The sequence below is a fragment of the Lutra lutra genome, chromosome 3 (genome assembly GCF_902655055.1).
Source record: "Lutra lutra chromosome 3, mLutLut1.2, whole genome shotgun sequence".
NCBI lineage: Eukaryota > Metazoa > Chordata > Mammalia > Carnivora > Mustelidae > Lutra > Lutra lutra.
The window spans coordinates 145,823,816-145,847,116 of NC_062280.1; the positions used below are offsets into that span (position 1 = coordinate 145,823,816).

Below are 23,301 nucleotides of genomic sequence, written 5' to 3' on the forward strand. Positions count from 1 at the left end.
ACATTCATTTTTTATTTTCTATTTTGTTTTAGAGATTTCATTTATTAGCAAGAAAGAGCATGATTGGGGCATGTCAGGGTAGAGGGCAAGTCTCCCTGCTCCCACTGAGCAGGGAGACTGACATGGAGCTTGATTCTAGAACCTGAGCCACACACGATAGTATCCTTGTAACATTCATTTTTTAAATGACAAGGTTATTGAAATGGAGACGAGACAAGTGGGTTCCCAGGGGCTACAAATGGGATAACGGAGATAAGTGGGTGTGACTATATAAGGGCAACATGAACATTTCTTGTGATGGAGGAATTCTGTATATTAACTGTTTCAATGAAAATATATCTCGGTTGTAATATTATATTGTAGTTTTGCAAGATGTTACCATTGGGGAAAACTAAATAAAGGGTACAGTTTATGTCTGTATTATTTCTTACAAAGGCATGTATCTATACTTACTTCAAAATAAATAGTTTTAAAAATACACATATAATTTGATCCTGAATTGTACTTCTGAGATTTAGCCATAGATCGTCATTTCAGGTCTAGTTATAATAGCAAAGATTACAAAGAGTGTGTTAGTTCATCAAGGGGTATAGGTTTTAAATAAATTCATATAATGCAGATGTTACAAAGAATGAGATAGCACAAATATACTGATTCATATGGAAATGCACACTCCAAAACCATGCTTTGGTACATTATTTTAATGACATAGTAATATACCCAAGTGTTTATATTTACACTTTTATATGCAGGGATTACTTTTGGAATGTTAGACAAGTGACTCAAAACCATGGGTGAACTTGAGGAGCTGTGTGTCTGGTGGGCAGGTGTGAATGAAGCCTTATTTACCTATCTATATACTCTCTGTTGTTCTTCTTGAATTTTGTACTTTGTATTTCTATGACCAATTGAAGAATATATGAGCATGTTTAAAAAAAGAGAGAGAGAACATCCAGAGACTCAAGTATACACACACACACACACACACACACACACACACACACACACGGGAATTTCGTATATAATAAAGGAAGCATTTTATGACAGTAGGGGGAAAAGATGTGTTATTTCATGAAAGATCTTGGGGAAACTGCCTAGCCATTAAGGGAGGATGAACAGTTATACAACTACTTAACTCTTTATATCTAAATGAATTCCAAATGACATGAATATATAATTATAAACAATGAAAAAAATGTTAGGTAAACATTTCATCATCTTGGGATAGGAAAAGTTTTTTGAAAGCATAGCACCAGCAATGTAATCACAAAGGAAAAAGATTGACAGATTTAATATATATATTAAATATGTATAAGTTTATTCTTTTGTATGCCTATAAGTGTCCAAATATATAAACTACATCAGAAGATATGACACTGCTGGGCACCTCAAGAAGAGAATGGAAAATAAATTGTGGTATATTTGCATAGTTAGTTTCTATACAGCAACAAAAATGAATGAACTATAGGAGCAGCATGGATAAATTTTGTGGATATAATGTTGAGCCAAAGAAGCTATTTACAAAACCAGTCTATGGTATTAAATGTCAGGAGGGTGGTTCGCTTTCAAGAGGAAGGATAGAGTCGTGACTGGCAGGGTGGACATGAGCGGGTTTCCATGACTCTGCTCATGTTCCATATCTTAGGTGGTAGTACAAGGGTATGTTTGCTTTGTGATAGGTCATTAAGCTGTATACTATTCCATATGCATATTTTACTTTAAGAAAACAGTTTTAGGGGCACATGAGTGGCTCAGTTGGTTAAGCAACTGCCTTCAGCTCAGGTCATGATCCCAGAGTCCTGGTATCGAGTCCTGCATCAGGCTCCCAGCTCCACGGGGAGTCTGCTTCTCCCTCTGACCTTCTCCCCTCTCATGCTCTTTCTCACTGTCTCTCTCAAATAAATAAATAAAATCTTTTTAAAAAAGCAGTTTTAAAAACATACAAACAAAAACATAACACTTTTTGATTTCCGTATTTGTGAAGACTTTTTTTATTGAAGTTGTCTTTTGATGGTACCATAAATGATAAAACTTCTCAGAAGGCAAACTGGTGATGTGTTTCAAAATTTTACTTAACAATTTCTATTAAGGGAATTTATCCTAAGGATACAGTGAGAAAAATGTAAAAGGAAACATCTATAATGATTTTCATAATAGCTTTATTTATAAAAATGAAAAATCAGAAGCAAACTAAATGCCCAACATTGAAAGATTATTTAACTGATAATGATACGTAAGGAATATATACCAATTTGCTAGATATACCAAGCAGGGAGATGTTTCTTTGTGTGGAATGCAATACAAATAGTTTGGTGAATGAAGTAACAATTTTAGATCTCTACATCTTTTTTATTTTTTTTTTAAGATTTTTATTTATTTATTTGACAGAGAAAGAAATCACAAGTAGGCAGAGAGGCAGGTGGGGGAGGGGAGGAAGCAGGCTCTCCACTGAGCAGAGAGCCAGATGCGGGGCTCCATCCCAGGACCCTGAGATCATGACCTGAGCTGAAGGCAGAGGCTTAACCCACTGAGCCACCCAGGCACCCCAGATCTCTACATCTTATGTAAACACATTCACACACACATTTAAATATACATACCCCAAATCATATTTTAAAGAACATCTATATCTAAATAGTTTGAGACATTAGTCATTAAAATGTTAACAGAATTTATCTCAGTTTTCCTGTGTATTTTTTTTCTTTTTTCAGTTTTACTTTTCATTTCTAAAAAAACAAAGAAGCACAGGGAGATATGACTTTATAATACCTGAAGAAAATAATAAAACACAAGTAAACAAAAGTGCCAGAACAGCCTTTTTGTATATTTCTTAGAGTTATCTCACCCCCCACCCAGCACTATTCAGGGATTTTAGTTAAAATGGGAGAAAAAGAAGGGAAGATAGAGAAATATAAATAAACTGTGTATTTGTTAAGTTTAATCGTGTTACAAGATAACATTGAAAGATATGAATCTTACAATGTTACAAAGAACTTCTCTTACATATGAGTAGCATTATTTCTAGGTCATCCTTCAATAGAGTTATTTTCATTTATAGAATTGAATGATCATGATATAATTCTAAGTATTTTCTAGTATATTGGAAAAACTTAAAAAGTGGTATATTACAATCTTCAAAAGAGTTTTCATAATTAATTAGACCAGGTTTTATGAAGTTTTAAAGGTATATAATTTTTGAGTCTGCCTTTAAGAAAAAGAACAAAATTTTTAATACAGTGTTATTTACTGGCTCTTGGAAAGGCATGTGGAAATGGAGTGTCCTAGCACTTAAAGTTCCTTTTACTTCATGTTAAATTCACCTATTTAGACACATAAGCTTTCTTTTCTTATGCCCTGTTTCCCTTTTAGGGGGAATTATTGCTCAAAATTATTAAATTATGACAACACACCTATTTGTTAATAAAGCAATTTAAAGATGTCTTGAAGACCGAGTCATTAAAATACAAAGGAAAAGAGTACATATTTAAGTCTTACTGTGGAAGGTTGTTAAACTTATTGACGCTTCAAGGCCCCATACATAGAATAATTGGACTTATTTATTTCTTCTATTTTAAAGTAAAAAATTCATTCAACGAATAAGTATTTGATTAATATTATTTATTTATTTATTTATTTATTCCAGAAATAGCCCCACACATTTATAGAAACTGTACCCCTCTCCCGAATTCTAAAATTCGGCTTCAAAATATATTCAGATTTCACTTCAGAGCTTCTTGAACTTGAACACACGCTCAGCATTCAGGTCACGCGGGGATCTTGTTGAAATGCAGGTTCTGATTCAGTAGGTCTAGAGTGGGGTCTGGCATCGAGCGTGTGTTCAGCGCGCTCTACGGGAAAGCGCCGCCGCCCGTCCGCAGACCACACCTGGTGTAGAGCGAGGCCCCACCCCTTCCAAGCTGTGTGCAGCACCCCCTCGTCAGAAGCCGGAAGGTACCTCCATGCCCTCAACATGGAAGGTGCCGGGGAATGTTCCAGGCTGTGGTTCTTAGGGGCGGCTGGCGAGCACATAAGTGGGAACGCAAATTTAGGACCTGGATTGCTTGAAGCGCCTGACACGGCCGAGGACAGCGAGTGAGAGGAGGCGGACTGAGAGCCAGAAAGCGAGCCCTCCCGAGCAGGAAAAGCCCACCTCTTCCTGCGCTCCTTTGAGGAAGCGGTCTGAGTAAAGGAGATGGGCAGACTCTTGTCGTTTGCAGCCTGGTGTCAGAAGCCCCGGGGAAGGTGGGGAGTTCGTCTTGCAGGAATTCAAGAGTGTAGAGGAAGACCCTCAGAATTGTTCAACTCCAGTCACACACACGCGGTTGCTTCCATTTCAGGGTTTAGGGCATGCTGTGTGTAGCCACAGCCCTCCCAGCAGGCGGCCTGACCCACCTGTGACCTGTGACCTGTGACCTCTTCTGGGAATTCTCAGGAGCTGAGGGCGTCCGTCGTTCCCTAGGTTCCTCGCACCACGGTAAAGCCTTGGCATGGTGTTTTTGACATTGCGCTCTTGTGCGGTGAAGCTCCTGCACGTCCTTGGTGGGGCAATGCGGGGGGGGTGCTGAGCTCTGAAGAGGCGCCTTCTGGTACCCGTGTCTCCGGCCATCACAGACATAGGACTTGTTACTGTCAGGGAAAACGAAGAAAAGCACGAAATGCGCTGTGGCTCCTAATTTTGGTACTTTTCATCCCTAGGAGAGCTGATGCACATATTTTTGTCTGTGGTAAAAACACAAACATAGAACACAATGTTTGCCTTCTTAACTAGTTCTGAAGTGTTCAGTCCGGTACCGTTAACCCTCCAGACAATACTGTGCAGATCTCTAGAACTTTGTGTTCATCTCATAAAGCTGAAGTTCTATAGCCTCTGAGACTCCCTGTTTCCTTTTACCCCCAGCGCCAGACCTATGATACTCCCTGAAACCTGCAACCCGCAACCACCACTCTACTTTCTGTCCCTTGGAGTTGGACTCCTTTAAATACCGCATGGAAGTGGGATCACGGAGTATTTGTCCTTCTGTGAGTGGTTTATTTCACTTAGCCTTATGTCCTCAGGTTTCATCCATGTTGTAGCATGGGTCAGCGTTTCGTTTTCTGTGGTCAAGTCGTACTCTAGGGCACATATCTACTCCATTTTCTTTATTCGTTCCTCTGTGGATGGCTTTGTCAGTTGTTTTCAGCTTTTGGCTATGGTGAATAACGCTGCTGTGAATATGGGTGTGCAGGTACCTCTCTGAGATCCTGATTTCTGTTCTTTTGGATACATACCCAGAAATAGGATTGTTTGGTCATACGGTTGTTCTGTTTGTAGTCTTTTGAGGAATCTGCATCCTGTTTTCTTCATCAGCTGCACCATTTTACATTCATTTACAGAACACTTGCTATTTTGTTTGTTTATATTTTATAATGGCCATCCTAACAGGTGTGAGGTGATGTATCTTAAATATAATAATCTCGAACTAGTAACTTACAAGAGTATGAGTGTAATCCATTTGGGGTACATTTGTGTTTTCACCTCTAACATTTTCTGCTACTGTTAACTAGTTGGGCCACTGAGATTTACTTTGTTGGCCCTTCCTATCTGTAATACATACCGTCTTATTCAAAATGAGCCTGTGTGGGACATTAGTCTCTTCTCTGTCACTGCCTCACAGAGGTCAGCTTTGAGTAGTTGCAGTGGGTTTTCTTTGGTTTGCCTTCCTATAGTCACCCTCCCCTATGAAACAAATTACCAAGAATTCTTAAAAATAGTGAATTGGGGTAAATCGGAGGGAGAGACGAAGCGTGAGAGACTGTGGACCTGAGAAACAAACTGAGGGTTTGGGAGGGAAGAGAGGTGTGGAGATGTGGGAACTTGTGGTGGATATTAAAGAGGGCATGTATTGCATGGAGCACTGGGTTTGGTGCATAAACAGTGAATCTTGGAACACTGAAAAAAATAAAATTAAGATGTTAGAAAATAAATAAAGCTCTTTCACCAAAAAAAATTAAAAAGTAAAACAATAAAGTATTAACATCCTTATGTGAGGATGGCTATTGACAGTGATTGACTAGGTATGAATAACTAAAAAAAAAAAAAAATTATGCAGAATTGGCAAAAAGGAAAAGAAAGTGTCCATCCCAAATGTGACATCAGAATCTTGGGGATATTAAGGGAATCTGTTTATGACACCAGTGCATGAGTCTGGCAAGCAATGTGACATTGCTGAAACTCATGAAGAAGAGCAAGGTCCCATGCCAGGGGTAAGATCAGACCTCTGGGCAGAGCTCCCAACTGCTGGGAGGTTTACTTGTTTTGCACACTTTACGAAGTTATTGGTTGTTAAGTCACATTCTGTGGTTGCTTTACAAAGTGGCTTTACAAAAGTAGCAATACTGGGATGCATTAGAAATGATGATTTAAGATTGAACTGGCTCTGTTAAAATAACCTAAATTACATGCTGCAACATTGTTTTTCCCAAGTGGCTAAAATCACTGACTTAAGATATTTAGAATGTCAGAAACGTATATTCTTAATAAGCTTGGAAAGTCTTCCATACTTCAGGGATTATCATAGGTCTTTATCATCATCTAAGTAGGCCTCTGAGACCACATGGGCTGTGACTTGATTTCTCTCATTATGAATAAATACAAAATGACTGATGCATTCTGACATCCGGATGGGGCTGGACCAGATGTGAGACCGAGTCATAGTTGCGCGTTCCTTGCTTCAAATCCTTCAGTGTACATTTAGCATCTAACATTTAAACATTTAGACTGAAGGATTATTATTCTTAAGTATGGTAATTCTTGATGCCTAACAGATGGATCTGTGGAAGCATGTGCGTGTCTGGGTACATGGAGCTAGATTCGGGAATGGCAGCTTCCCCGGGCATCACTGTATACCAGTGGAATATCATTAGTGTAGACAGTAAACATGGCACCTGTCAACTCAGATTTCTACATGTAACTCTCAGGCAGTTGGTAAGACAGTATTTATTCCAACTCTCTCATAGGGACAGGGAACAAGATAACATTAAGAATTGTTGCCACTGTTGAACTATCTCTATTGAATATTTTTGTAACAATAGTGAAAAACTCTTGTCATTGCCTAATTGCCTCTTCTGAATATTTTGCAGAGTGTTACAGCAAGCCACACCACTATCTTAGTTTGGAATCACTCGATTTTGGCAGTCGTCAGTCAGTTGAAATTCTTATACTGAATGTTATATTGTATAGGTCTGTTTATTAGAAATGAGTGGTTTAGTTTTGAACATTTATTTCATTTTATTGAGGGATAATTGACGTGTAACATCATATTAATTTCAGGTATACAACTTAATGATTTGATATATGTATATATTGCAAAATGATCACCATAATAAGTCTAGTTAACATCTATTAACATATTTAATTATAATTTTTTCTTGTGATGGAGATTTTTAAGATGTACTCTCTAAGCAACTCCCAAATATATATTACAGTATTATTAACTACAGTCACCATAGCATTTATTTATTTTTTCTATCTAAAAGTTATTAGTGTGCTTTCCAAGAATTTTTGGGTTTGGTAAATCATAAAAGGAAGCTGAACTGAAAAAAGGACCATGGAAAACTGGAAAATGTTTTGACAACATGAAAGTAAACAAACAAAAGAACTTTGAAAGTCATTTTGTAACTTTATATCTGTGTACTTTACCATTGCCCTGGTAAGTATGAATAACTAATTCTGTCTAGGAATGAGAGACCAACTATGAAGAGATACACACACTTCTGTTAATACAAAATAACTTTCTCCCAATTCCACTTCAAAATGTTCAGTAATACCTGAAAAATAACAGTTTGAATGGTTACCAAATTAGCCTTTCTGAGGACACTCCCATGATTTAATCTTTGTTTGGCAGATTGTGTGTGTGTGTGCGTGTGTGTGTGTGTGTGTGTTGGAGACAGAGTCACATGTGTGAGCTAGTACAAGCATGCAGAGTTGACTACACAGCACAGGAAAAGTACTCACATGCATGTGAGATGGGTTCCAGTTTGAGAAGGCTAGAATTTATTTATCACCTGCAAATTTCACAAAAACTTGACATAAATACCGAGAGCACTTTGCCTTTATAATATGACATTGGAGAAATATCTGGGATCTGTCCTGATAGCCAGGGCAACGGTTGATATCATGCATTAAGAATGGGCACTTTGCAGTTCTCAGCGTTTGGAACTCTGCCATGTAAATCTGAAATGGGGTTGAAGTGGAATGCTAGGATTTTCATATAGTTATTAGAGGGTGCAAAATTTCAGAACCTGTTGCGGGGGGATCATAGGAAGTTAATTTCTGAGAAAACAATGTTACTAGTAAAAGATATGTTTGAATCAGAGACTGTAATTTATCTGGGTCTTATATGGATGAACAGGAGATAGGAAAAATCTTAACATAATGAGTGTGATGGAGTAATGTTTTTCTGTGTTAGTAACAGTCATTTTTGATATTTGGGTTGAGGTACATTCCATTAATTTTTTTTAAAGATTTTATTTATTTATTTGACAGAGAGAGATCACAAGTAGGCAGAGAAGCAGGTAGAGAGAGAGAGGGAAGCAGGCTCCCTGCTGAGCAGAGAGCCCGATGTGGGACTCGATCCCAGGACCCTGAGATCATGACCTGAGCCGAAGGCAGCGGCTTAACCCACTGAGCCACCCAGGCGCCCCCATTCCATTAATTCTTGTGTCATAGTAATGTAATAGTTACTCCTTTTTAATGCTATTATAATATGTGTGCTAGCTTTAATGAGAGCCTGCAAAGAGATGAATATAAAAAGATTCCATGACATGGTTATGTTATAAATAAGAGCTTTTTTTCAGTTGCAAGTGTAGAGGTGTATGGGGAGAAATAATCAGATGCTACATGTGTCACGCTTTATGATTGCTTTACTTTTTAGACATGAACCTCTGGCTTTCATCTCCTCTATAGGTTTGCTGTCCTTGGATGAGAGGAAGCAGCACTGGAATGGTAGTAATGCTGGTTCTAGAAAGCTTGAGTTGTATATCCACGCTAACACAACTGAGACCCAGTGTTATCCATTATCACCAAAACACAACTATTTATAAAAATATAAATAACACAAAAGTGACTATTTTATTAATGAGAACCACTGGGTGGAGAAAATTTATGAAAACAATAAGGCACTTCTAAGCTATCAGACTGTACAGCTACAAATGAGTTATTACAAGCATAATGATTGTCTTATGCAGGGGTTAAAGGAAAACAAAGCTTTATTCACAGATATGCACCAATAAAAAGTGATGGATTGTGACCACATGGTTTGTTGACCACAAAGAAGAGCAGGTATCTATGCGGATCAACCTGATGGTCTCAGAGACTGGGGGACAGTGTCAGATCAAAGATTGGCCTGTGAATGGGGAAATGGGTCCTTGCATTTACTGGTGCCTGCTCTGTGGACAGCTCTCTGCTAGGCATTTCATGCATGCTGTAATTTGAGAAGAACAAAGAGCATGATGGAATAGTCTAGTAATGGACAGAGATTAGAAGGGCTGGTGCAAACCTCCTGGAAATTCAAGTGATAAAAGGAGGTGGGAACTGACACTAATGTCAGAGAAGAGGCTTAGCAATAAGAAATAACAGGTCAGTTCTGGGCGCTCGAAGGAGGGGGTGCTCAGCAGAAGGCTTTAGCCACTTCCTGTGCCTTAGTGGTGACTAAAGGCAGTTTATACTTATTCAAAGCACATTTACCATACAGCATATCTTTAGTTTATATCTGGGGTGGGAAAAACAGGAAACACCAGAAAGCAGAGGGAACATCAGGGGTATTTATATCTATCTGTCTGTTCCTTCCATTCATCTATCTGTCCATCCATCTGCCCAATTCAAGAAGGCAGAGGACAGATGGATAGTTAGTGGTTACTTTTTTTGGAGTTACCAGTAACTATTAGAGTTAACAGTTCTTAGTTAATGTCTATGATCAGTGGCCCTTAGTGTCTGTGACCCATTGGCTTCTTACTATACCTGTGCATATCGTGTGGCCAGGACATCAGCTGATGTTCATAATGCTGACCTTAAGTCACTGAGGAAATATTTAATATAATATTCAATAGACCCTTTTTTTTTAAAGATTTTATTTATTTGACAGAGATCACAAGTAGGCAGAGAGGCAGGCAGAGAGTGAGGGGGAGAAGCAGGCCCCCTGCTGAGCAGAGAGCCCAACACGGGGCTCGATCCCAGGACCTTGAGATCATGACCTGAGCCGAAGGCAGAGGCTTAATCCACTGAGCCACCCAGGCGCCCCTCAATAGACCCTTTTAAAGAAGGTAGATACAAGTAAGATGTTATTTGAGAAAGATTTCCTTTTTTTTTTTCATGAGATTGGTGATTCCTTGAGAGTAAGAAATCATCTCTTACTCATTTTTATATCCTTGACACCTAGCACAATGTTTTTCACATAGAAGGTAAAATATTTGTGACACTGAACAGAGTAGAAATAATTTAAGATTTGGGGGAAGAGATTTGCATTGTTTAAAATCCAGCATTCCCATTATCCAGGTACTCAACCAGAAATGGTATTTTGTCCTACCCATACTCCTACCCATTTCCAATCCACAAAATAAGATGATGTTTCCATGTATTGAATTAAGGACTTGGTCATGGAAGTGTCTTTAGTAACAAAGAGGATATGTTTCTAAGACATTTTTTAGGAGTGTTGAACAGAGGAAGGTATTGTCAGGGTAGTGTCCTGTGAAGAACTGTTCTCCACCGTTCTGCATCACAGGTGCCAGGCACAGTGTCTCCTACTCATGCCTGTGCCTGCCTGGTTCTTAGCTCAGTGAGTTGGAATCTGCTAGCCCAAGTCTGTACAATACCCTAAGCTCAAGGTGAGACTTAGACAGATTTAAGTTAGGGCCAAGGACTACAGACCTTTCCTAAGATACCTCTACCTGAAGTATGGCCAAGGCATCCTCATCTCTACCTAGACCTATCATGCATCTCTGAAGAGACCTAATTTTCCTTTAAGAGAACTCATGCTGTGCGGTAGAAAGAGCTGTAGGTTCTGGAGTCCATAGGCTAGGATTTCAGTGACCACATTTGCCCCATATGAACTATAACTCCATGAGCTTCAGTTTTCCTAATTATAAAATGAGTATTCTAATATCTTCCCTACAGGATTATTGGCCAGATCATAAGAAATAATGTGTGTGATGCACTGGAGGGATTTCAAGGTGCTAAATGCGCACTGGGCCAGAGTTCTCTCTGTGACCAGACCAACTTTTGGTAGCTTTGCTCCCAAGGATGTATTAATTTATTACTGCTGATACTGGTTGAAAAGTAGGGGAGTTTATAAGGAACATTTTACTAATAAGGTCTACAGTTACAAATTGGTTATTTAGGGTAAACTGGTAACTCCAAAGTAAGGAAAAAGAAAAAGTGTTATTCATAAGAGGGGAAGTTCTTCACACAAGAAACACAGACTATATACTCTTCTGCCAGTTCTTCTAGTACTTTGACTTTATTACCTTCATTACAGACTCTCCCACCTTCTCAACAGAATCCTGACCACCTCCCTGGTATTCAGTTAGCTCACTAACACTCTAGTATTTTCACTTAAATCTAGTCAAGATCCTACTAACACTTGTAAGTGGGTTAACAGTGTTCTTTCTCTGAGAGCAACGTTTTACTTACCACAGAGCTGTCCTTAGTGTGAGAGAGAGAATAGCATTTTTCCTCTGTAGGTTCTTGTCAGCTTGGTGGCCTTCAGAATTCCTGTTTAACTATTCCTGGAAACCTTAGAAAAATGATTTCGCATTCTAAACAGTATATTTTAAGGGGGCTTAAACCCTTTCCTACAATGTTATACATAGGACACTGCATCACCCACAGTTTAATATTTGTTTTAACAAGTTGCAATAAAGATGAAAACCAGCTGTGTCATGCTTTTTGCAATTTACCGTTTGCCTTTGTCAGTTAGAAGTATTTCCAGAGTCTAAGATTCACTAGCAATCCCTGTATCTTGTGTTCGTGAGCCATGCAGGTGGCAAGAAGTCCCCTTTATGAGCAGGTGAAGTAAGCTCAGGGAAATGGCCCAACTATTCAAACCACAAAATGTGTTTACAGCACTTCTGACAATAACATTTTAGAGTTTTGGTGCTCTTTCAATTGGCTTGCGCATAGGAGATACAGTAAAATATTAATTCATTCAACAAATTTTTAGCTCCTACAATGTACCAAGCACTATAGGTCATGTGGAGAAGGCTCTGAGCGAAGCAGACAAAAACTCTGCTTCCTGAAGCGTGTTTTTCTTTTTTTCTTTTTGTGTTTTGTTTTGTTTTGTTTTGTGGGGGACTGCCAGATATTTCTGGGAGGAGAGTGTTATGCTACTTATTTGGCTTTCAGGGGGGAAAAGAGGCTAATTATTAGTGTCTGATTTCAGACTATCTGGAGTTGGGGAGAGCTAAGAGAGGGAGCCAATAAACAGAGGAAATGAGTAGAATGTGTAACATGTCAGGTGGGGATTGGCACTACGAGGATGATAAAGCAGGAAGGGGAGAATAAGGAATGTTTGGGGAGGGTTGCATTCCTAAATACGGTGATCCTCCGGAGAATGCCTTGTGGAGATGGGTACACTGGGTAAAGGCCAGAGGAAGTGAGGGAACAGATGCAAACGTCTTAGAAAGCGAGTTCCAGACAGAGGGAACAGCAAGTGTGGGGCTTTGAAGTGCAAAAGCGCCAGAAGTATTCGGGGTGGGCGGGGAAGCCCTGAAGCCCACATGACTGGACACCAGTGAGCAGGGATAGTGAGGGGCAGGAGATGACGTGAGATGGACCCATGCTGAGCCAGGCCTGCAGCGCATTAGTAAGGACTTTGCTCTTCCTCTGAGTGACAAGTCAGAGGGTCTTGGGCAGAAGAGTGACATGGTGTGATTAAACATTTCAACAAGACCCCAGGTGACTGATCTCTTGAAAGTAAGTGGAGAAAGGGCCAGACATTGGGAGTTTCTTCAAGAGCCCATGAAATAGCCCAGGTGAGAGATGGTCGTGATTTGGACCAGGGTGGTTAGATGTGGTCATCTTCTGGATTTATTGCTTGCCAGAGCCAACATGATCTGTTCAGCGGATTGGATGTGTAGTGTGACAGGCAGAGGTGAGTCAGAGACGACTCTGAGGCCCTTGGTACCACATCAGTCAGTCAGACCTGAGCTTTTGTGTTTTGTTTTGAGGTCAGACTCAGATTCTCTTTCTGTCTGCATTCCTCCCTAACTGTTTGTTTCCCTTTGGACCAGACCTTGCTCATGGATGGTAAGCCCCCTGAAGGTAGGGATAGGATATAGCCTAGCACAGGGCCTGTCACGTAGTCAGTACTCAGTAAATAGTTCTTTGAGTGAATGTTGACGTACCTTTGTCCATGGTTCAGTTTCTGAAACTGTGAGGTCTAAATAATAATACTGAGTTTTGAAGAATAAATGGAAAAATACTATGTCCAAGATGCATTATACATTCAATGTACAGGAAACATTAATACATGGAAGCTGTAATTACTGTCTGTATTCGATGCCATTTAAAATGTTGTTAAATGTTTCGAACATCCACAAGGGAGACTTCTTAACAGGAAAAATAATGGTGGCAAATTTTCACCATTTCTGTTAAGACCGTTTCACTAGGAGCCATCCCTTAACTCAGAAATAGAAGACTTCCACGTCTAAAAGCCATAAAATCCAAATTATTTTAACAGCATTGCTGCAAATGGAAGGGATTTGCCTTATCCATAATATTGAACTAGTGCACAAACAAGAGAAGCATCCCCTAGGAACTTACCTTCCACACATCAATATTGCTTACTGTGATGATTGTGGTTTTAAAGTGGCACCTACTCTCGGCTTTTGGAATAAACATGGAAAGGCTGCAGTGGTGTCAAAAGTAGAAGAGCAGAGACTGAACGGTTTGAGAGACTGTGTCCTTCTGTTGTCACGGTAGCCAGAAGCTCCCAAATAGATCCTTTCCCCTTGCCCAGATGTTTAATGTGTGTAATAGCATGCCCTAAATGGTGATAGAGCCAGATGTAAATGTATAATGTCATTTTTATTTTTTTGTCCTTAACAGTTTAGAAAATCTTTTTAAAGCTCAGAGGTTGGAATTAGCTGAGTATAAGCAAGCGAGGGTTTGGTAGAACATCTGTGTTTTGAAATCGGTATTTTTAAGCTATATATGAAACTCTGTTGCCTTTCCAGCTGAATTGGTTAATTCCATACATTCTGAAAAAAAAATTCATAGATCCCATTAATAAGAGCACATCTGGTCATCGAGACTACAGACTTTAAAACTGTCAATATGAATCTCTCATTTTCCTGTGTACAGTAAAGAAAAAAAGAGACTGTAATTTGCAAGTAACTCCGAAAGTTGGTTGTTTCAAGAAAAAAACTTTGCCTTGATTTTAGCTCTTCAGTAAGTGAAATTTTATATGCATATTTTATATTTTATTTCCACTAGTGTTTTATTTTTGTTTTACACAAGAAAACTGTTAGCCTGTATTTCCTGTGAAAATACCTTGATGAAAGTAAAAAAATGTGGCCTCCCCTCACCATTGACCCAATGACCCTATAAAGGAATGTTAACTGAGGGCCATAATACACGCTAAACGAGCGGTTAGTTCTTCTCGAGAAAGAAAAATTTTAATGTTCAATTAATCTGTGTGAAGAACAATGAACATAAAAGTCTAATACATGGATGAAATAAAATATTTATTGCAGTTATATATTTTTTTCTGGTGACTGGAAGGTAAAAGAAGAAGAGGGAGAAAAAGGTGTTTTTTGTTGTCGTTGTTGTTGTTGTTGTTTTTAAATAAGGAGATCAGAGTCAGATAGTCAAGGACAAAGAAGAGTGTAGGAGAAACTGAAGAGGAGGAAAATGTAAATAACTCCTATTGGTCAATACTCCGTAAAACTCCTTTCTTCTCAAACCTTTACTCATCTGAGCCCTAGTTTTCCATCTCACTCAATCACAACATAAAATCCTGCCCACAAAACCCCATTCTAACGGGAATGTCACTCTCCCCTACCTGTGGCACCACTTTGTCCTCACCTGTGGGTCCAGACCAAGAAGGCTGGGCATCCCTGAGTCATCTGGGATCTGTGCCCCCCCAACCCTCTCCTTTTCTGCTCCCCACACCCCTTCCTGCGGGATCGCCTGAGCTCTTCCTCTGGCAACCTTTTTGGTGTCCATTGCTCACTGTCACAAAAGGAAGTGCCTCTGAAGGAAGTCTCTCTTGCTTCTCTTTTGGATCTGTGTAGTGTTCACCCCAGTGATCTCCCTAATCAAAAGCTGTCCTTTCAGGGCAGTACAGATTAATAGTACGTCCTGCAACAGCAGAAATGTTGTATGTTTGCATTGTCTAGCATGATCGCTAAGAGCCACTTGGAGCTACTTAGTTTAAAATTAATTAAAATGAAATAAAAATAAGCATTCAGTTCCTTAGTGACACTACCCACATTTTGGGTGCTCAGTAGTCACATAAGGCTAGTGGTTGCCAAACTGGATGGTGCAACTCTAGAGGCAATCCCGGGGTCTGGTAGGAATGGACCAATTCTGCTACCTGCCCCCATGCTCAGCCCCAGGGAACCATGGTCTCAGAGGAAGGTCACTGTGCATGCAAAGCGACAGTGACTGTCCCATCAGCTGTGCTCCTGTAGTGGCTTCTCTTAAAGGGAGACTGGAAGGGGCATCTCCATGTCCACCCCGTGAGCCATTTCCTGATGACTAGTGCTTTAGTCTGGAGTATAGGCTTTAGAGGTAGGTCTGAGTTTGAATGTTAGCTCTTCTAGCAGCTGTGGGACCATGAGCAGTTACCTAAATTCCCTCAACATTTGTTTCTTCGTTTGTAAAATGGGCATAATAATACCTACTTCCCAAGGTTGTTGTGGAAGTTCAGGGAGGTAATCAACAGAAGGCAGGACAGTACCTGGTCTGTCCCAGCTACCTACTGTATTAGCCAAAGATGAGATAGTGTGGGTCCTTTGTCAGCCGCTTCCTACAAATTTAACAAAATCCAAATTACCCTTGTGAACTAAAGCACTAACTAAACAAAAGGATAATGCAGGAATTGTTGCTACATTGCCTATAATTTTTAAATACTTTGTTTTATACAAATGTAACTCTACTTTTATGAAGATACTATTTTGAGGGATTGTGTGTGTATACATGTATGGATTAAGCTTTATTCCTACTATTGACAGCAGGTAAGCACAGTCTAGCTAAGTACTTGACCTCTGTTCCCAGAACCAGGCCTGTTGCTGTTTTCATGGCTGCTATTCACTTGCTGACAATCAGAGTCCCCTCCTCAAAGAATTGTCCACACTTCTGGATAGAGCATTCCAGGTTGCAGAGGGAAGAGAGCTGTCTGAAGGAAAAGATTACCTGTGCATCTTGGGAGAATTTCTTCTGCCCCCTTTCCTTGCAATTCCACACACTTTCATTCACCCAAGCACAATCAGGCCTTAGTATGGTTGGGGCTCAGTCCTAGAGAAGAGGGCACGTCAGGGCACAGCTCCTGGCTGACCTTGTAGAAGACAGGAGGACTGGACTTCAGTCCAAAAACCCAAGTAGATTCAATTGGCTGAAATGCCGGTTTCAGCGCACTTTTCAACTCACTCAGCTTCCTCTGTACAAAATAAGTCATTGATTTGAAGGAAGGATGAGGAGGAGTTAAGAAAACTATTTACTGAGCATCCTCACTATGAGTTGAATTTTAAATGATCTAAGAACTTCTCCTGAGAGAAGGCTGATGAGTTGTTTTAGAAGGAGTCCCAGTATATGCTGGGGGCAGTGGAGGACAGTGGCAGAATTGTAAATCCAGGTGGGTCTTTATGGGTGAGGCTGCCCCCCCACCCATTCTGACTCCTGCTGCGTGATGAACACTCACTGTAGCAACTCCTCGATCCCTTCACTTTCCAGGTAAGCTTTGAAGGGGTTTTGTTTTATTTTATTTTAAGGGTTTCACTACAGGCAGGGGAACCTAGAGAGCAAAGCTGGGGAAATTGCAGCTGCCCCCAAAGATCTGGAAGGGGCTTCCTCCCTCAATCCCAGACTCCCACTTACCCCTCAAACTCCCAATTACCCCATCCCCAAAGAATTTTATTTCTGACCCCATCAGGAGGTAGGGCTGTGGAATCATTTTTTCCTTTTGGTCCTTCTCCCTGGATTTGTGTAGACTTGAACGTGCAGTTTGGACAAACTAGGAGAATCTCTTTGTTGCCAATGAAGTAATCCACAAAAACGACAGGAAGACAAATAGACTCCCTGAAAGTCGCTCTAGGACACAGTCTCTATTAGACCCTAGGCTGTTATTCTCCTCTAAAATCATTATTAGCAAAAATTTTATACTAGCAATTCTTAGGATTAGTTGGCATTTATTCTGTTCATATATGAAACACTAGCCAAATATCATTACTGAATAACTATAATGATAGCTACTGATGTTTTTGAAAACTTTGGTGATATAGAATACTAAACTTTAATAGTTTCTGCAATTGTTTTTCTATAGTTACCTGGCAAAGAAATCATTATGAGCAACTACTACTTGAGATTGATTTTCAGAATGTTGAATAATCATCAACTTCATCAAAACCAAAATTGACTTTAGAAGAGTTTGTGATAAATAGTAGTGTATTTAGGACCTGTCCACTGCAGAGGAGGATAGTAGTCTGATATCAATGCACAAGTTGGCTTAGTTGAATCATATAGGCTGTTTTTACAAAAGTCTTAATTTCTTCCTTTTTCTCCCTTCCTTTCTCCCTTCCCTAATATATTTCATTAAGATTAAATTTGCAACATAGAAAAATCTATACCAATAAGCTTTACATTCTGATATAAAAATGAAAATTCAACCAAAATAATTTGATTAATTAGTATAAATCAACTACTAATAGATATTGATATTCTATTAAATACAAAAGTTAATCAGGAAAAATCAAATGGCCCAGTCCTTAATGTTTTTTCCCTCTAGGATTTCTTTTCCCATTCTGTGTAGATTTATTTTTATTTTAAAAAGTACAACAATAATTGTATTTTAAAGCATCTGTGAATAAAACCACATGAATGTTCGCATAAGGTAATCACACTTTTTTTTTTTAACCTGTCCCAGATGGTCTATTACTGCATATACACTAAATTATGTTTATAAAGACTGAATGTTTCCGGAAACACTGATTAGCTGACATGCAGTAACAAAAGTCTTGAATCCAAAACTCACTATGTTTAAATGGTAATCAAATTACAAGAAGTTGGACTGGTACACTTTCCTAGAGTCCTTTTACGTTTCATATCTAGTCAAAAAGATGTTCAAGTGCCTTTTTTTTCCTCCCACTAAGATGAATGATTAAAAACTTGCTGACCATATATTGTAAAAAATACATACATAGTGTTGTGATAATTAGGAGTAATTAGCTATCTCAGATCAGCTCCAAGAAACTGTTTGAAGTGGTCTGCAGGCCAGTCCTTCAGTCCCCTCCACTGAGAGCCCGGCAGTGGTGGGAGCTGCAGAGGGAAGGTGACACCCAGCAGATGGGCAGGTGATGGGGAGTGCTTCAAAGCCCAAGCTGGTCTTTTGACTTCAAAGGTTCCCTTGGAAGAGTCACCTCAAACTTTCATTAGCGCAAACCATGATTATCACATAATCCTTTGGCAGGATTTGTGGGTGGAACCTATTAGATGTGCCTTTAAGGTTGAGAAAAGATGTAGGTGGGAGGAAACCAAAGACATACCTGGTCAGGTCCCCAGATTTGCTCAGAGTTTGCTGCTCACCCCCTTCCACTGTGCTGTTTTTAGAATTTTCATGAAATATTTTATACATGTAATGAAAAATACATCACATATATTTACATTATGAAAAAAGAATGAAATAGCATTTGTGCATGTGCCACTCAGCTAAAGAAAGGGAGTATCAGCAATAAATCAAATGTCTTCTGTCTCCCCATCTTTGCTTTGTTTCTCTCACCTCCCTCTCCCACCAAACCATTCTGTGATTACAGTGTTCTGTCTTATGATTTTACTACACATGCATCTGTACACATTATATTGTTATAGGTTTTCAAAGTTTATATAGAGTGAGCTCTGTTTTGCTTTTTTTAAGTCAACGTTATTTTTCTGAGATGTACCCATGTTGATTAGTGTAGCTACGATTCATTAATTTTCATGCTGTGAGATATTCTGTTGTATGAGTATGCCAAAAGTTTTTGATGATCTGTTGGTGGACTTAATTTGAACTCCTCATAGTTGGATTTTCTCTTTCTTTCTTTTTCTTTTTTTTTTTCTTTAACAAACAGTGCTGCTAAGACCTTTCTCAAGTCAGATTCCTATGTGTAAGTGTTTTCCTAGGAAGTAGATTTAATCAATTGAAATGATTTGTCAATGGATATGTACTTCTTCAAATGTCATGCCAAATTATTTTCTAAAGTGGTTTACAAATTTGGGGCACATGGGTGGCTCAGTTGGCTAAGTGCTGGACTCTTGCTTTCAGCTCAGGTCATGATCTCAAGGTCATGAGATCAAGACCTGAGTCAGACTCTACACTGGGCAGGGAGCCTCCAATAGATTCTCTCCCTCGGCCCCTCCCCTATCCGGTTGCATATATGTGCACACACTCTCTCTCTCTCTTAAAAAAAAAAAAAGTGGTTGTACAAATTTAAATTCACAGTGGTTCTCAATGCTCTGCATCTTGTCAATATTTGGAAACTACAGGTTTTCTAACTCTCACCCTCCAATCTTGGGTATTGACTGGTAGCTCATGGTTTACTTTTGTATTTCTCTGGTTAGGATTTGACCACCTGTTCATAAGTTTATGGGTCATTTATGTTTCTTCTTCTTTGAAGTATCTGTTTCAGACGTTTGCCCATTTTTCTGTTGGGTCATCTATCTTTTGATGGAGAGGCATTCTCTATGTATGCTAACTAAAATCCTTTGTGGGTTTTACCTTTACCAGGTTTGTGGGTTAACTCTTCACTCTCTTTATGGCATCTTTGGATAAAGAAACTTTTGATTGTGATGTATTTCTTGTCATTTTCTACCCACATCTTGTACCTCTTTCACGTTCCCCATGGTTACTTTGTCACATTGTGCTGTAATCTGTCTTTGTCCTTTAAGTCTGCCTTCTAGCTCACTTAGTTTTTCTTTCTGATTGTGTGCTAATTTGTGGTATTAGGTATCACTGAGTTTGTTTTTTTTTTTAAGATTTTATTTATTTATTTGACAGACAGAGCTCACAAGTAGGCAGAAGGCAGGCAGAGAGAGAGGAGGAAGCAGGCTCCCTGCTGAGCAGAGCACCCGACATGGGGCTCAATCCCAGAACCCTGAGATCATGACCTGAGCCGAAGGTAGAGGCTTTAACCCACTGAGCCACCAAGGCACCCCTAGGTATCACTGAGTTTTAATTTCAAAGATTTTCTTTTTAATTTCCAAAAACATCTATTTTATTATCTTTTAAGTCTGACTGAATATTTTTTGATAGTGTTATTTTTTGCTCATGAGAAATATTCTTTATTTCTTTATCCATTTGGAACATAATTCTTTTATATTCTATATTGGGTCATGCTAATATTTGAGACTACTGAAGTTTTAAACCTCTGACTTATGGTACTTCTGACTGGTACCCATGGTGACTCGGTTTCTTATCTTCATTTTATAATAGTTAATTGTGAGCTCATATTTGGCTGAACTTAATCTGTGGAAATTATGAAGAATGATATTAATTGCTATGGACTGAATTCCAGCCCCCCCTTTCATATGTTGAAGTTCTAACTCCTGTGTGACTGTACCTGGAGATAGGAACTTTAGGAGGTAATTGAGGTTAAATTAGGTATTTATGGTGGGGCCCTAAGCAGATAGGCCTGTAGCCTTATAAAAAGAGAAGGGACAGATCTCTGTCTCTCTTCCCACCATGGGATGACAGAATGAGATGCAACTGTCTGGAAGCCAGAACCTGACCATCCTGACACCCTGATCTCAGATTTCCAGCTTCTAGACCTAGGAGAACATGAATTTCAGTTGTTTAAGCCACCCAGTCCATGGTATTTTGTTATGGCAGCCTGAGATGATTAAAGCATTAAGGGTGCTGGTTTTTCTCTGGTTTAGACTTGCCTCTTCTTCAGCTGGGCATCAGAGAGTGCTTAGGGCAGCTTTTATTTATTTATTTGGCCTGTGGTTTTCCTGAAAGCCCAAGTAATATAAATTTGAACACCACAACCATGTGAGATCTGGTCTCCTGGTGTAGATTTTAAGGGAAGACTGTCACATTATTATATTCATTTTTTTTGCATTTTTTATCCTAGGGACAGGTAGGCTTTCTATCTATTTCCTCTGCTACGGGTTGTTGGCTTCTAGTGCTCACACATACTGAGGGTGTGTTTTATTCAAGTACAAGTTCAATTTAGGAGTCTCAGGGTTAATAGTCCTCCTCTTCTCTCATTAATAATATCCACCTGTGGGTACCTGGTTTAGTCACTTGTCCTCAGGGAAGCCTTAGCTTCAGGGTTTTCTTACCATTTTATGATTTTAGTTTATGGATCCCATTTTTTATTAGCTTCCCTTGTTTTCTGGAAAGCTCAGCAATGTGTTTATGTGTGAGCTAGTTATAGTTTATCCAATATGTAGGTGTTTTCTGACAGGATAGCTTTCCTGAGCATTTAGTCCAGCAACAGTTAGAAATACAAGTCTGACACAGTGCTCTTTGTGTTCAAAATACCACTTACTCATTCCACATTGGACAAGTGCACAAAGTTTAGATACACTGAGACCTCAGTATTGGAAACAACAATATTTACATCTCATTTGTTGATTTTAAGATTTTGCTATATGTGGATCTGAGGCTGAGTTAAACTGAGAAAGGTCCTGCATCCACATATTTTGTATCACTAGAGTAGCACTGTTTTTATCATGTATTTTTTAAGATTCTGAGTAGATTTTCTACTGTAAGAACAAAGTCTTGAAATGGGTGCCAATAGTGTGATGGATTGATGAAGAAGCTATAGCTCAGAAGCCCTATTCTAGGAGGCATAAGAAATGGGGGGCAGGTAAGAATTTCAGCTTCAAATTTCAATCTCACTTTCCCCACATTGGAGTGCAAGGTCCTTTCCTAAAGCCTATACTGGTCCCCACTATAGCTTTGTATTTTTATCTTATTCTTCTTTCCTTTAAGTGTAGTATGGGTTTCTCAGCCATACTCACAAGAAAGGAATAAAGACGAGGTGTAAACTTAGTGAGTGTGATTACTGATTGCCATTACTGAATAAAAGAAATGGAGATCTAGAGGGGGTGATGGGACTTTTTCGATCTGATAGTGAACAAATGAGCTAAAACTGTGATCCAGATTTTTCCACTCCAAATCCACTCATTTATATATCTGTTTTAATGAGATAATATTAAATTTATCTTTAAAGTATGCCAAAAAATTTTAAATGTGCATGCTTCAATTATATCACATCAATGTGAGAAAGTAAAATGAACTAATTTACTTGAATTAATAGAAACATACTTAATCTGCATTGAGATTTTTTTCCCCAGGAGCCAATTAGAGATGAAATTTTTTGTTTATCTTATTCCATTTTACTTCAGAAACGTTAATTTGAGCTTCCATTTCTCTGGCTTTATCAGAGAGGCAGATTAACTTAAAAAGCATCTCTTCTCTCAACTGTGTCTTTCTAGTCATAGATTTAAAAGAAAAAAATGCACAGAAGTTAATGGAATCAGAGGATAGTCCCTGAAACTACTTCCACATGGCCTGTCTAACTCATTATTTCTGGTGTTTATGGCTTCTAAAATGAAGCACGGCTTCTAAACTGACAGGTAAAGAATAGTGTGTTTGTTTTTATTTTGAACTAAAATGTTACTCACATAAATATATAACATATGTTTAAAAATGAAGAAAATGGCTAGAGAACTTTGTAAGGCTTTGATTCGAATCTAATGGTTCCAATTATAGATTGGAACATCAAGTCAAGAGGAGCTCTACTGTCAGTGCATTAGACAGTTCTTTGCAAAAGTGTGAGGTTTTTATATTTCTGGGAAAAAATACTGATAGATTATCCTAGCCATCATAAAGAACGGAATTGACATGTAACTATTCCGCAGGTAAAAAGCCATTCTCACCCTGTCACTCAGGGATATGAGTCAGCAATATATAGGGCTGTTATCAAAAAGGAGAACATGATCTGGGGTTGCATTAGCCAGAATGTAACACACAAGACTCATAAAATAATCCACTCACAGTGTTCAGCGTTGATAAAGCCCATATTTGAGTCTAATTTTCATCTCCATATTTTAAACACAATATTAGG

The 23,301-nt window shown here is 39.0% G+C and overlaps 1 protein-coding gene across 4 annotated transcripts in view; it reads left to right on the forward strand.

The window, feature by feature from the left end:
- Positions 1-23,301, forward strand: part of ENOX1 (ecto-NOX disulfide-thiol exchanger 1) — a 571,933-nt gene that overhangs the window by 173,977 nt on the left and 374,655 nt on the right. For 3 of the 4 annotated variants that reach the window (XM_047723525.1, XM_047723524.1, XM_047723527.1), the window contains exon 3: positions 4,338-4,474. The exons of the other annotated variant lie outside the window; for it this stretch is intronic. The gene's annotated coding sequence lies outside the window, so the exon portion shown is untranslated. The remainder of the gene's footprint in view (positions 1-4,337; positions 4,475-23,301) is intronic. 4 annotated transcript variants of the gene reach the window in all.